The following is a 13,464-nucleotide window of genomic DNA, read 5'->3' as shown; positions in this document are numbered from 1 at the left end:
CTGCAGGTAGGAGGTGGAATGACATGCATGGGGAACAGCATTTGCTATCTGACCAGTCCATATCCTTCTCTGATCACGTATCTCCTGGATGACATCTTTATCTGACCAATGTTTATGTGACTAGAGCTTTCCATAGCATTCATTTGGTTTTCATCCATCAGGGAAGTGGAAATAGGGAATTGGTAGGAATTATCTGGCTCTGTAAAGTGATGAGGATCCCATTGAGCTGTACTCAAAAAATATAATACTGGAATACTATTGAGCTTTATGATATACTACAACAACCTCATATATAAGAGAGGAAACCGTGCTATGGAGAACCCATTTGGACAATCCGATGTGACAGAGAAATTCTTGCCTCTCACTTCCCCCCCTGCGCCTCCCCACACACTCTCACTTTTTCTCTCTCTATCTCTCTCTGTCTCTGTCTCTGTCTCTCTCTCTCTCCCCTCCCTCTCCCTCCTTCCCTCTCTCTCAGATCTCTGTGGTTGGAGGCCAAAAAGGAGACAACATGGCTGGGATGACATGACGACTCAGCAGGGTCTAAATTCGTGGGAGTTTAGAGGGTGGGGAGGGACAGAGTAATGGTGGGAATGACAAACAGCTGCCCAAGGGGAGGACCAGGATGACTCTTGGCTCTGAGAAATTACTGGAAAAGCCACGTGGAGTGAAGTGAGACTGGATATTCCACCATTTTATAGCTATGACTGATACTACAAGAACCAATGGGAGTTGTCTTCTTCTAGTGTTTTGAGGAACCGTTCTTCCCTGGGGAAACATAAGTGTGTGAACTTAGTCATTACAAGGGCAGCAGCTGCCATGGTGTTGAGCACTGTTTTAAGTTTTACCACTGTGTCTTTTGAGTTATGATTGCTTACATTTACTGTAAATGGATGGATGGATACAGTAAATGTATCCGTCCCAAGCTATAATGGCAGTGTGCTTCCTTTTGGGTAATGCAAAGTGGGAAAGGGAATGAGAAGCTTAATGAGAAATAAGGAATGAGCCAGATTTTTGGAGAATTTCCTGGAATACTGGGTGGGGACAAAGTAATGAGCCAAAATTGGGATAAGTTTCTGATATATTTTATGTAGATAACTTTCCACAGTTTTAGACTGGTCCATAAAAGTGGACCTAGATGGGATCATGGGGGTAGGGCAGGACAAATTCTAAACTATCTCAACTATAATATCAACATCGATTCCTTTCTCATGGAGGACAACCAAGCACTCCCATCAAGTCTTCATGTAGGGAGTAGGTTAAGCTTTGGGGCATCCCTCCTACCCAGACGTGTGGAGCAGGGGCAATCTCAGTGATGAACTCTTATCTATGAAGATTGCAATCTTTGTTCGAGTCAAACAATTTTGGCCACATAAATAAATATGTGATATTTGGCAGGGATGGGGATGAAGAACCGGTGGTCATTTATATTTACAGAGTTTTTTTCTTTTATTAATTCCCTAAAAATCCAACAGGAAAAAGTAGGTCATCCAGGTGTTAACCTGATGCGATTTGACCAAAGTTGCTAAATTCTGAATAGTGGAGCTGGGAACAGATCAAGATTTCCCAAGCCCGCGAACTACTAGGTAATATTTGCCTTTATGATATTGGCTTCTTAGATGCTAAAAGTCTACTCATCCAAGGTCTATTAAAACCCTCTAAAGAGGAAGATGACTTATCCCTGTTGGATATTAAAATGCTGTTTGGTTCCTCAGAGGTTTGAATTTCACAGTTCTTATAGTACTTCGATAGGACAGTTTTCATAGTCCCTTTTTCATCTATAGGTCTAGGGAATTTGGAACTCAAAATTAAAAGAAAAATATTGAAAACTTAGCCATATGCAGTCATTTGCTCTGTTTTTATCAGAATTTCAAAAGCTGGTTCCAACCACAAAAATTCAGTTGTTGATCTAAGTAAGTAAGCCACAAAAATCAGCTTACTTACTTAGATCAACAACTGAATCAGATTAACCTTGAATGTCATCCAAAACACCGCACACAAATTAGACAATAAAATGGCTCAAAAACAAAAACAATTGAGTATATTAAAAAACAATCGCTGGCTTCTTTGACACTGTATCAGCTGTGTATCAACTGACCCATATACTGATTTCAAGATAAACTAATTTCTTTTAGTAAAGCTATTATAACAATAAAAAATTCTAGTCCCGTGCATTTCTTCTGAAAGGTAGTTTGTGTCTTCCTGGGCAAAGTGAAAATTTGAAGCAATTATCCATGTGTCAAAGAGATGGGGATGGGGATGCTGGCTGGAAAACAGATGAAATGGGGAGATACTAGGAGGCAGGAGCATAAATTATTTATAAAGATAATAAGATCATAGATTTATAGCTAGAAGGAATCTTAGGGGCTCTCTAATTCAATTCTCTCACTTTACAGATGAGGAAACTGAGTCCCAGAGAGACAAAGTGTTTTGCCTGAGGCTCACAACAGTAACTGGGAGAGCTAGACCTTGAACTCAGGACCACTGTTCCACCATAGTATATATACTATCTCCCTTTGCTACCAGTGTCATGAAAATCCAAAGAGGAGAAAATATTCAAGAATCACAATATCTAGAGCAGAGCAAGATAGCTCTGCCCTAAGAAAAGACTGTCAGATTTAGAAATGAAGAAATGGTTGATCTCTTGGGAGAGAACAGTTTTAGTTGAGAAATAAGGTCAGAAGTCAGATTGCAGAAGGTTGAGGAGTAACTAAGAGCGGAAGAAATGCAAATAATGAGCCCAGCCAGCTTTTCCAGGCTAAAAGGGGGAGGAGACATGGTACCCATAGACTGAAGAGATGGTCTGGCCAAGTCAAGGACTTGTAAACCAGGAGAGACCTGAAGGCCCAGAGAGAAGGAACCAATAGATACGGAGAGGCACAATATTACAGACAGAGGGGAAGACTGCAAGGGGTAATCTGCTGGAGACTCAGAGAAAGGGATGAACGCTAGCCTTGGAATCAGAGGACCCAATCCTACCTCTGAGGTGTCAGACACTGGGCAAGCCCCTTAACTGCCCACCCTCAGTTTCCTCATATGATACTTGACAATGTTGTTGTGAGGATTAAACGTGATCGAAAATGCATAGTATTTCACGACCCTTTAAGTAACAGAGAAATGTTAACATTTAGAGTCCAGGGGAGAGGTGAGTGGGGCTTGAATAGGGGCAATGGGAGGCAAACTGAAGGAAATTAAATGACTTCTAGAGTCACATCATGAGAGGGTTTGCTTGGTGTTTTTCCCCTTTCAGAAATGGAGGATGATTCAAGTGTATCTTTCCTGGGGGGAAGAAAAGGACTTGTAACTTCAGGCTTTTTCTTCTTTTAACCTAATCAAAAGACACTGAACTCACTTCCCATCCCTTCTTTCATCCCATTTAAGGGTCACTTTGATATTTCAATGTGTTTTCCATTGTTCAACAGGGATGCCAAGAGCCCCCATGAGTCCTTGGAGAAAGGCTAGCCTTCAGAATGGAGGCCAACCTGGACCTGAAAGCCACAAGTTTCTGTATTCCCCAGAAGTCTCTTTGTGGATTTGGACATCGGTCCTCTTCTCATCGGTGCAGCCAGTCTCCCAGAGTCATGGAATTACAGCGTGTCATTAGTGCAACCTTTAAGGCTTTCGGGCGCAGTTGGGAAACCTCAGGTGTTTGCAAAGTAACCAATACTCAGGAGAAATGTTATCTGCCCCTTGCCATCTGCCTTAGCCCAGGAATACCGTTCGACAGCAGGATGGGGAGGTGACCACGAGGCAATTTTCAATCTTCCCCTTGATGTCCTGGTAAAGTTATCTCCAAATGGCAGAGTTGAGGCAAACATTAAAACAATTCCACTTTCTTATCAAAGAACTATTTGATGGAAACGTCCAGATGACCAAAGGAGACGTTGTGAGATTTCTCCCCTCAGATTATGCAGAGGAATTGTGTTTCTTTAATGGCTCATAGGTGACTAGCATTGGATTTTGACTTTGTTGTCTGACAAGGTAACACAAAGGGCCTAGGAAAAGTGGAATAACGTAGACTCTCGTGGAAGGGTGGGACACTACCCAATGCCAGAGACAGAGCTCCTGGAACACTGGCTCAAAGCTACTCTTCGGGAGGCCTCTGTGGATATTAGTACATAGTATAGGGTAGTAATAAGGAGGTTTAAAAGAACGGGACAGAATGGGAAAGGAGCATCCTATTTAAACTGATTAGTCTTACTACAGGAGCTAGGAATTGTTACTTAGACGTCGATGGAGGATTTCAAGTGCTGTAAGCACCCTTTACATTTGGTCCCCTGAAGAAAAACCCCAGTTTTCCTACCCTAGTGATGGCTCTGACTGTATTGGGTCTCTTGAGGATACCTGAGAAAACAAAGTATAAAAAGAAAGAGAAGTGATTGACAACAAGTTGCACACATTAAAATATGGCTCTGGAAAGGTAGCAGGGCAGTCAGCAGAAGGGTCAGGGTGATGAATTAAGATAGACCACAATAATCATAAAAAATAACTCCCGGCCGGAATATTTTAAGCTTTATAAAACTCTTGCCACAGTAGATTACAAAAAAAGGTATTTGTGGAATCAAAGGCATGAAGCCTGTATCTCTTGGTATTCCGGAGGCTGGCTGGGGAGGGGAGGGCAGGATGACACGGGAGCAGCAAGCAGGGAAAGTAGAGACATGTTCCTCTATTTAATCTCTAGGGCCAATCATGACCACTCCAGTTTCTCAGCATTCACACTCATTTTCACATTCTTTTCACTTAGAGTAGTGCCATGTAGTGAAGTAGATGGAAAGCTGGCCTGGGAAGCAGGAAGACCTGACCTAGCTCTGACAGAGAATGATCAAGTCATCTTGGTAAAGCCAGTTAACCTCCCAGAGTTCTAGGCAATTCTTTAAGATGATGGATTAGAAAAGTGAGAGGATCGAGGAAGAGAGCCCCTTAGGAGGCTATTCTGGGAGGGTGAGAAGAGATAAGGATCTGAACTTTAGGAGGATCATACAAAACAAGAAGGATTGTGTATTGTTCTGGTTGGTTTTCTGGAGGTCTCTGGACCAGCGTTTGTTTCAGCAGAGTAATCCACCAGGAAAATAGCCAGGGATAAAGTCTGAAAATCTTATTGTCTCCTTCACGGTCTGTTTCCTTGCCTGGGGCCTGGGCCAGCTTTCTGGAGGTCCTCAGTAATGTGTCTTGGTTTCTGTGTGAGAGGCAGGAGGATTACCATGACGATCTCTGTCTCGCAGTACCTCTGAGTCCGAGGGATTGTGCTCTAGCCTCCAGCCACCACAAAGGTGGGAGATGGAATGAATGTCTCCTTGGCTCTGAGAGCTTGAGCTCCCACCTCCTGTCCTCTGTCTTTTCCGAATCTGTCTCCAAGCCCTTCTCTGGCTGAGTTTATCCCAGTTTATATACAGTATTCTGAGTATAAGCCAATCATTATATCACTAGGGAACCACTATTTGTTGTAAGATTAATTCAATCATACTGAACTAGAGAACTCACATGCTAAACTAGATAGCCATTGTCTTATCGATTCCACTGAGTTAACACCTTGTTGTAAGAATCCTTGTTTTAAGTACATTTCTCCAGAGTTCTGGCCCATTACAGGATTGAGAGATGATCTGGAGGCAGAAATGACCAAATGTGAAGGTGTACATCAGTATTAACTGGAGGAGCTTCCTCATGAAGGGAGTTCCCAAGACTGATGAGATTCTGGGTCCAGTCCACTTATCAACATTCATTTACATCTTTCGGTTTTGCTCAAATCATTGACATCAGTTCAAAGGGGCTTCCCACCACCTCTCTCTCTCTCAGAAATCCTTCTATTGAGAATTTGCTAGAGCATAATCAGATCTCCTCACATTCATACTCCACAATTTCTTCAGCCATCCCCCAAATCAATGGATTCCTACTGTGTTTTCTCTCTCTTTCTAGGGCATTCTTCTTTCCAGAAAGAACCATTTGGAGGGTACACCCCATTTGGTGTTCTACAAAACAAGCAGCTCATTATTGGAGAAACCTTGAGTCAAAGTTGGGACTCGAGACGGCTCTTTGCTGCAGAATTTAGTTCATTAGCCATGCATTTGTATGGACTTCTGGAAGTGACTGCTTTGTGCTGATGGAAGCTGCTGTTCATTATGGATATTACAATTTTTTTATTAGAAGACATTTGGTATGAAAATGAGCTATCCAGAGTTTTTTAAATAAAAAGAAACAAAGTACAGGAAAATCCCAGATCACGGTGGACTCGTTCATAATGAATTGGATCAATAAACTCTCTCATTAAGAATCTTATAATTAGCTTTCATATGCAAAACAGTTGGCTTTACAATGCAATTGGCTTCCTGTAATTGTCTTTAAACACTGTTATTTGAAATCAGAAGAAAGAATATATTAATATAATGTCATGCAATTTGGAGGATATTTATCCACTGAATCATAAACAGCACACGGGTAAGCCGGAGCACTGATTTGGGGAGTGAAATGAATTGGCAGGGTCTCAAGTGGGGCAGGTCACAAACAGAAGTGAAAGCCACAGAAGAGTCCAGTGAGAACACAAATTTTCCATTAAAAACACCCTCGAAATGAGAAAGAAACTATTCTAGTCATAAACGTCATTTTGCTGATGATGTTGGTCAAGTCAATAGCACCTCAAGGCCATGTGGGAGTGAGTTATCACTGTCTCCTTAAGAAAAAACAAAGAGAAACGAGAGATAGTGAGACACTCAGACAGACAGAATCAAATTAGTCCAGAATTGAAAGGTGACTAGAGACAGTGGTGAAGGTAACCATAATATTACAATGGCTCCCAAAGGACACAAACTGGCTCTTTCCAATAATCTCCCTTTCTGCACTCTATATTCCAGTCAAACTATACAAATCCTTGATTTTCTTTGCCCCCCCCCATAAATTTTATTTATTGCATTAATATTGCTCAATTGTATATGAAAAACATTTAATATTTTTTTTTTATTTTGGAGTTCCACAGTCTTGTGAAAAAGAATGTTTTTGTATTTTTAAACATGTTTACCATATCTTGTATTATGTGACATCTAGGGAAAGGGGTGAGGGGAAGGGGGAGAAAGTTTGGAACACTAGGCTTTGTAAGAGTCAGTGTTGAAAAGTTATTCATGTATATGTTTTGAAAACAAAAAGCTTTAATAAAAAAAGAAAAAAATTGAGTTCCAAATCCTCCCTCCTTCCCTCCTTCTCTCTCTCTGTCTCTGTCTCTGTCTCTGTCTGTCTTTCTCTTCTCCCCTCTTGAGAAGGCAAGCAATTTGATATAGATTATACATGAGAAGTTATTAAAAAAATGTCCATAATAGCTATGTTACAAAAGAAAACAAAGCCCTCTCCCAAAACCAAGAAAAATAAAGTTGAAAGAAGAATGCTTCAATCTCTGTTCAGACACCATCAATTCTTTCTCTGGAGGTGGATAACTTTTTTAAAATCACAAGTCATTTGTAATTATCTTGGATACTAAGGAGAACAGTGAAGTCTTTCACAGTTGATCATCATCCAATATTGCTGTTACTTTGCTCTTTGTTTTGCTCTTTCTGCCGATTTTACTTTGTATTAGCTCATATAAGTCTTTCCCACGTTTTCCTAAAGACATCCTGCATATCCTTTCTTTTTTTGTTGTTTAGTGCTTTATTATAATATTTTATTTTCTCCCAATTACATGTAAAGACGACTTTTAATATTAATTTTTCAAATTTTTGAGTTCTAAATTCTCTCCCTTCCTTCCTGCTTGAGACAGTAAAAATTTGATGTGTAAGACAGATGTAGTCATGCAAAACATATTTCCACATTAGAAGTATGTGAAAAAAGACACAGGCCAGAAAAAAACTGAAAAAGATAAAGGAAGTGAAAACTAGTAAAGCTTTGATCTGCATTTAGACTCCATGAATTCTTTCCTTGGAAATAGATTGGGTTTTTCAGCATGAGCCCTGTGGAACTATATTGGATCATCGTATAGCTAAGTCATTAACAGTTGATCACCATAAGATAGTGCTGTTACAGTGTACCATGATCTCTGGTTCTGCTTACTACACTTTGCATCAGTTCATCTCAGTCTTTCCTTGTTTTTCTGAGAGCCTCCTGCTATCATTTTTTTATAATACAACAATATTTCATCACTAGACTCCAATTTGCTCAGCTATTCCCCAATCCAATCAGTGTTTTATTACATCTAGCCTTCTTCTCCCCCCTCTCCACATTTGCACAGGCTTCCTCCACTGCACACCCATCTCTACATTTTAGAGTCCTTGATGTTCCTTCAGGCTTTGTGCAGGCTCAATTATCCTATGAATCCTTTTCCAGATTCATTCAGCCATAAGGGTTCTCTCCATCCTTAAATTTCCTGCAAAATATCATTTGGATGTTTCGTTTGCAAAATTATACCTTCCAAGGATATACAAGGCAAATGTTCCGCTTGTTTTCCTGCCTGAGCAAAAAGCACCAAATGCAAGCCGACAGAGAGGGATTAATTGGGCTAACAGGAGGGAGCTGGACACAGTGAGTAAGAGATTTCCAGCTTTATTGCTCATTCAAAAAAGAAATGTCTCACTATGCTTTAATTTATTAGAGAGGATAAACGATTCCTAGACACAATGGGGAATAAATAAGCCAGGAACGAAGATGATAAAGAAAGGCTGATTGAAAGAGATAAGAGGAATTTAAAGCAGTACCAAAAGTTTGCCAAGTGAAGGGTAGACCAGGGCAGACCGTGTAGCTTTAGGGAAACAAAATGAATACAAATAATTTAAGTGTGTCAGGAGGTGTGGAGAGGGCATTCACTAGGAGGGCTACAGATGCCCAGGTACCAGCAATCAACTAGAGCAACAGAGACTGAAGCGGTGAGGGAAGGCTTTACAGATCTATTATGATTTAAAATGAGGCAAGGGCAGGATTTGCACGGGCAGAAAGTAGCAAAAAGGTCATTTGAAGTGGAAGGGAAGCAAAGGAAGATAGGTGCAATGAATATCTTTTCTGCGGAGTACAGTCAAGTAAATATCAAGTTGATAAATATAAGGTAGTTTGAGAGAGAGAGGATACTAGTGGTTGGGGGAATCAAGAAACATCAAGCAGAAGGTGGGAATTTAGCTGCATTTCAAAGGAAAGGAGACAGTTTATGAAGTAGAGGTTAGGAGCGAGTACATTCCAGGCCTGAGGGATGATCAGTGCAAAGGCACAGAGATGGGGAAATGTAGCATCAGGTGTGAGAAACTGAGAGAAGGCCCATTTGGCTCTATTGTTTAGTATGGTGGGGGAACTAATGGGGCTGGAAAGGGAGGTCAACACCAAGTTCTGTAGGGCTTTCAAAGCTCAATGGAGGAGGTTAAATTTGATTCTAGAGGCAATAGAGAATTGTTGATATTTATGAAGGAAGGGAATACCATGGTCAGCTCTGTTAGTGTTTGGATGTTTTTCAGTTGTGTCTCCTCTGGGACTCTTTTGGGGGTTTTCTTGGCAGAGATACTGGAATAGTCTGTCAGGTACTTCTCCAGCTCATTTTACAGATGAGGAACTGAGACAAACAGAGTGGACTTGCCCAGGGTCACACAATTGGTCAGTGTCTGAGGCCAGATTTGAACTGAGGAAGCTGTCTTCCTGGTTCCAGGCCTGACACTCTTATCTACTGCAGCCTTATGGTAAGCTCTACATTTAAGGCAAATCACTGAGTTTCACATATAGCATACAGTTGGGAGGTGGCAAGACACTTGGGGTAGTTACATAGAAAGAAGAAATTATAAACCTTAATGATTGACTGGATATGGGGAATAAAGGAAAAAGATGAACCAAAGATGTCTCTCAGGTTGCAAGTCTGGGGAATGGTGCTAGCCCTAGTCAAAATGGTGTCACACATGCTAGATTTGGAGCTGAAGGTTTCCTTAGAGATCATTTACTCAAACCCCGTTTTACCGATTGTTGGGAAGTGGGGCCAGTCTGTTCTCTGCTGTTTGTCTTTCAAGGAAGGGGAGAAAAGATAAATCAGTTTGGGTCCCCATTCAGTTTGAGAGACAATGGGATACCCGGGGCGCGGGGGGACGAGCCAGGAGCCAAGGGCAGAGTTTGAAATATTGGGGACTTTGTCGCTGAGATGCCAGCCAAACTTATGCCTTTGAGTTTGAAAACATGTGTCTCTTTTTAATTTAATTTTGGGTCTGGAATTGTATACAGCTTAGAGATAAACAAGGTGTTAATAATCTCATTTCCCTTTGTCTCCAAATGTTTCTCCCAGGCATATAAATAACCAAATAATGAGCTTCTGTGGTGAGCATCTGCCCACAGCACAATATATGACTTGTCACTATGAGAGCCCAGGAGGCTGAGTTCCTAACATTGAGGGCAGGTAGACAGCCTCATCCCCAGGATTTGAATGTCAGTCACAAATAGCTTAGCGACGGCAACCAGCCCAGGGCAGCTAGGTGGCGCTGCAGTGGATGGAGTGCCAGGGCTGAAATCAGAACTCATCTTCCTGAATTCAAATCTGGCCTCAGGCAGTGAGTGACTAGCTGTGGCAAGTTATTTTACCCTGTTTGCCTCAGTTTCCTCATATGTAAAATGCACTGGAGAAGGAAATAGCAAACCACTCCAGTGTCCCTGCCAAGAAAACCCCAAATGGCGACACAAAGAGTAAACATGACTGAAATGAATGAATAAAAAACGAATCAGCCCAAGAGCAAAGGAGACAGGGAGACTAAGAGAAATCAGTCTGGCTGGCTCCACACTGCCGGGTATCAGGACAGCTCCACACATATCAATTCCTAGGAACAGAGATATATGGCATGGAGGAACCCTGAAGCCCAGAGAGGGAAGGAAGCAGCAGGTCTAGGATTTGTACCCAAGTCATCTGGTCCAGATCTAAGCAAGCATGCTGTCTCTCCTGTAGAACATCATCTGTTTACTCAAAAGCCTGGATGGTTTGAGGTCTGTCAGCTCTGGGACTTCAATGTGGAAGAGAGATGAAAAGAAGGCAGGTGATCACATGGCATTATGGCTGGAAGGACCATCTGGCACCATATAGCCCTCTTTTTTCAGAAAAAGAAGTCGGGACCCTGACAAATGAAGGAATCGGTCCAATAACTGCAGTGCTGTGTATTTGACATGGGAAAACCTTTTAGCCTCTTTTTCCCAGACCTCTCGAGGCTGAATTTTTTTGTCTCTCCTGTCAATATTAGATTAATAGGGACTTGTAATTAAAGATTCAGACGATTTATGTTGTCACATCTTTGCCACCAACCGGCCAATCCAGCTAGAAATTTGAATTGGAAAGTCAAAATTGGCTCAGGATGGTACATGCTTCTCTTCACTCAATCTCCTTTTTTCTTAGTTTGCTCTTTTTTTCCTCTCTCAAGGTATGTCCTAATTAAGGGCCTATTGGAAGCCGGATGAATGAGACTAGACCTGGCCAGCTTCCAGAGATCAGGCTGAAATATAGCAAAACACAAGAAAATGGCATTGGGGAGATCTGGAAGTCAGCACAGGAAGGAGTCACATCATGCAGACAGAGCATGGAGTTGGGAGTAAAGGGAGAACTCAGGATTTAGGGTCCAGTACAGAAACAGGAAATGGGCAAGACTTCTGCTAAGACAGGAGAGGTCAAGGTATATCAGTCATGTGAACTGCAGTTAAGAAGTGGTATTTTAAAGCTAGGAGAGATTGGAAAGGGAAGGTACAACCCTGGTCCTGGGACAGATGTATCCAGTCCTGTGGCTAGAACCAGGGTACGAGGGCAAGCAAGACCAAGAGGAAGGCTGCCTTGATGCTGTCACTGAACTAACAGTCCAGAGTTCCTTCATTTTTCCCTTTTGAGAGCCAGGGTTGGTCTCAGAGTCTATGGTTGGGTTAAGCCTGCAGAAGAAGAGGGACTAGAGGCGACAGAGGTGGAGAGGGTAATTGTTACACTGCCTCCTGGAGCACTGTAGAAATCTGAGGTTCCTCAGGGCTGAGAAGAAAGGTGCCAATAAGGCAAATGAGGGGCCAACAGTCTGGTCCCACAGGAAACGGGGCCCTCATAAGAGCCGGGTAACTCTAAGCACCACTGGTGATGGTTTTTGCCCCTCTGACCTTGGATCTTGGAACTTCTCAGCTTTTTATTCTTCGGCTTCTCGACTCCCCTTCCTAGTTCCGTTGGCCGATAATAAAAGGAACCAAAGCAACCGACGTGGCTGACAACATCTGCCCCATGAAGATGAGAATGATACTATAGTTCAACTTAGCCTCCACAGCCTTCAGCCTCCCTTTTCAATTCCTTTAAATCTCCCTCAAAGGCCTCTCTTCCTGAAATATCCTAGCTGTGTGGCCGCGCAAGGCGGGCCTACACCCTGCCCTGTGGGAGGTCCCATTTCCTCTTCCTTTGCAGACTCAACTCCTTGTTTTCAAGAAAGTAACTCCTACACTAATTCACATGATGGTATAAGTTACTAATATAGATGAGTAAGTTACCATTTATAGGACAACAGAAGCTAGGATTATACTTAGTCCAGTCTCCTCATTTGAAAGATGAGGAAATCAGGGAAAGGTCATATAAAACACGCAGATGTTGAAATCATGAGCAAAAAGCCTTAAACATAAAATTAGAAGGTTTTAGTCATCTGTGAAGCCAGTAGGAGAGCTGTGGGAGGGAGGGAGGGAGGGAGGGAGGGAGGGAAGAGAAAGCAGCGGGGCCTCATCCGGGCCCTAGAAAGCAGTCCACCTGGGCACCTGCCTATTTCTAAGTTTAGCCCTAGATTTAAGATAGGATCTTTGTCTTAACTCAGGTTTGATAGGGCCCAAGGCTTCATTGGGGCACGTATGAGGTTTGGTTTGGTGATTCCCTGATAGGTTATGGATGTCTGACACTACCCAGGTCCTTAACCAGGAACCCTAAGCTGAACGCCACCCGGATTAGCTAAAGAGAGCTCATTTTCGGCAAAGAAGTCACAACTGAGTGGCTGCCTATCATTTGGAGAAGGGCTGAATAAGTTGTGGTATATGAAGGTTATGAAATAGTATTATTGTTCTATAAGAAACGATCAGCACGATGATTTTGGAGAGACTTATATGAACTGATGCTGAGTGAAATGAATAGACCTGGGAGATCATCATACACGGCAACAACAAGATTATGTGATGATCAACTCTGATGGACGTGGCTCTTTTCAACAATGAGGTGATTCAGGCCAGTTCCAATGGTCTTGTGATGGAGAGAGCCGTCTGCCCCCAGAGAGAGGCCTGTGGGGACTGAGTGTGGATCACGACATGGCATTCTCACTCTGTTTGTTGTTGTTCACTTGCATTTTGTTTCTTTCTCATTTTTTTCTGGTTTGATCTGACTGTTCTTGTGCAGCCTGATAATCATGGAAATATGGAGAGAAGAATTGCAAATGTTTAGCATATACTGAATTACTTGCTGTCTAAGGGAGGCGGTGGAGGGAAGGGAGGGAGAAAAAGCTGGAACATAAGGCTTTGCAAGAATGAATGTTGAAAACTATCTGCATA

The sequence above is a fragment of the Sarcophilus harrisii genome, chromosome X (genome assembly GCF_902635505.1).
Source record: "Sarcophilus harrisii chromosome X, mSarHar1.11, whole genome shotgun sequence".
NCBI classification, from domain to species: Eukaryota; Metazoa; Chordata; class Mammalia; order Dasyuromorphia; family Dasyuridae; genus Sarcophilus; species Sarcophilus harrisii.
Note: the sequence above shows the minus strand (reverse complement) of the source record.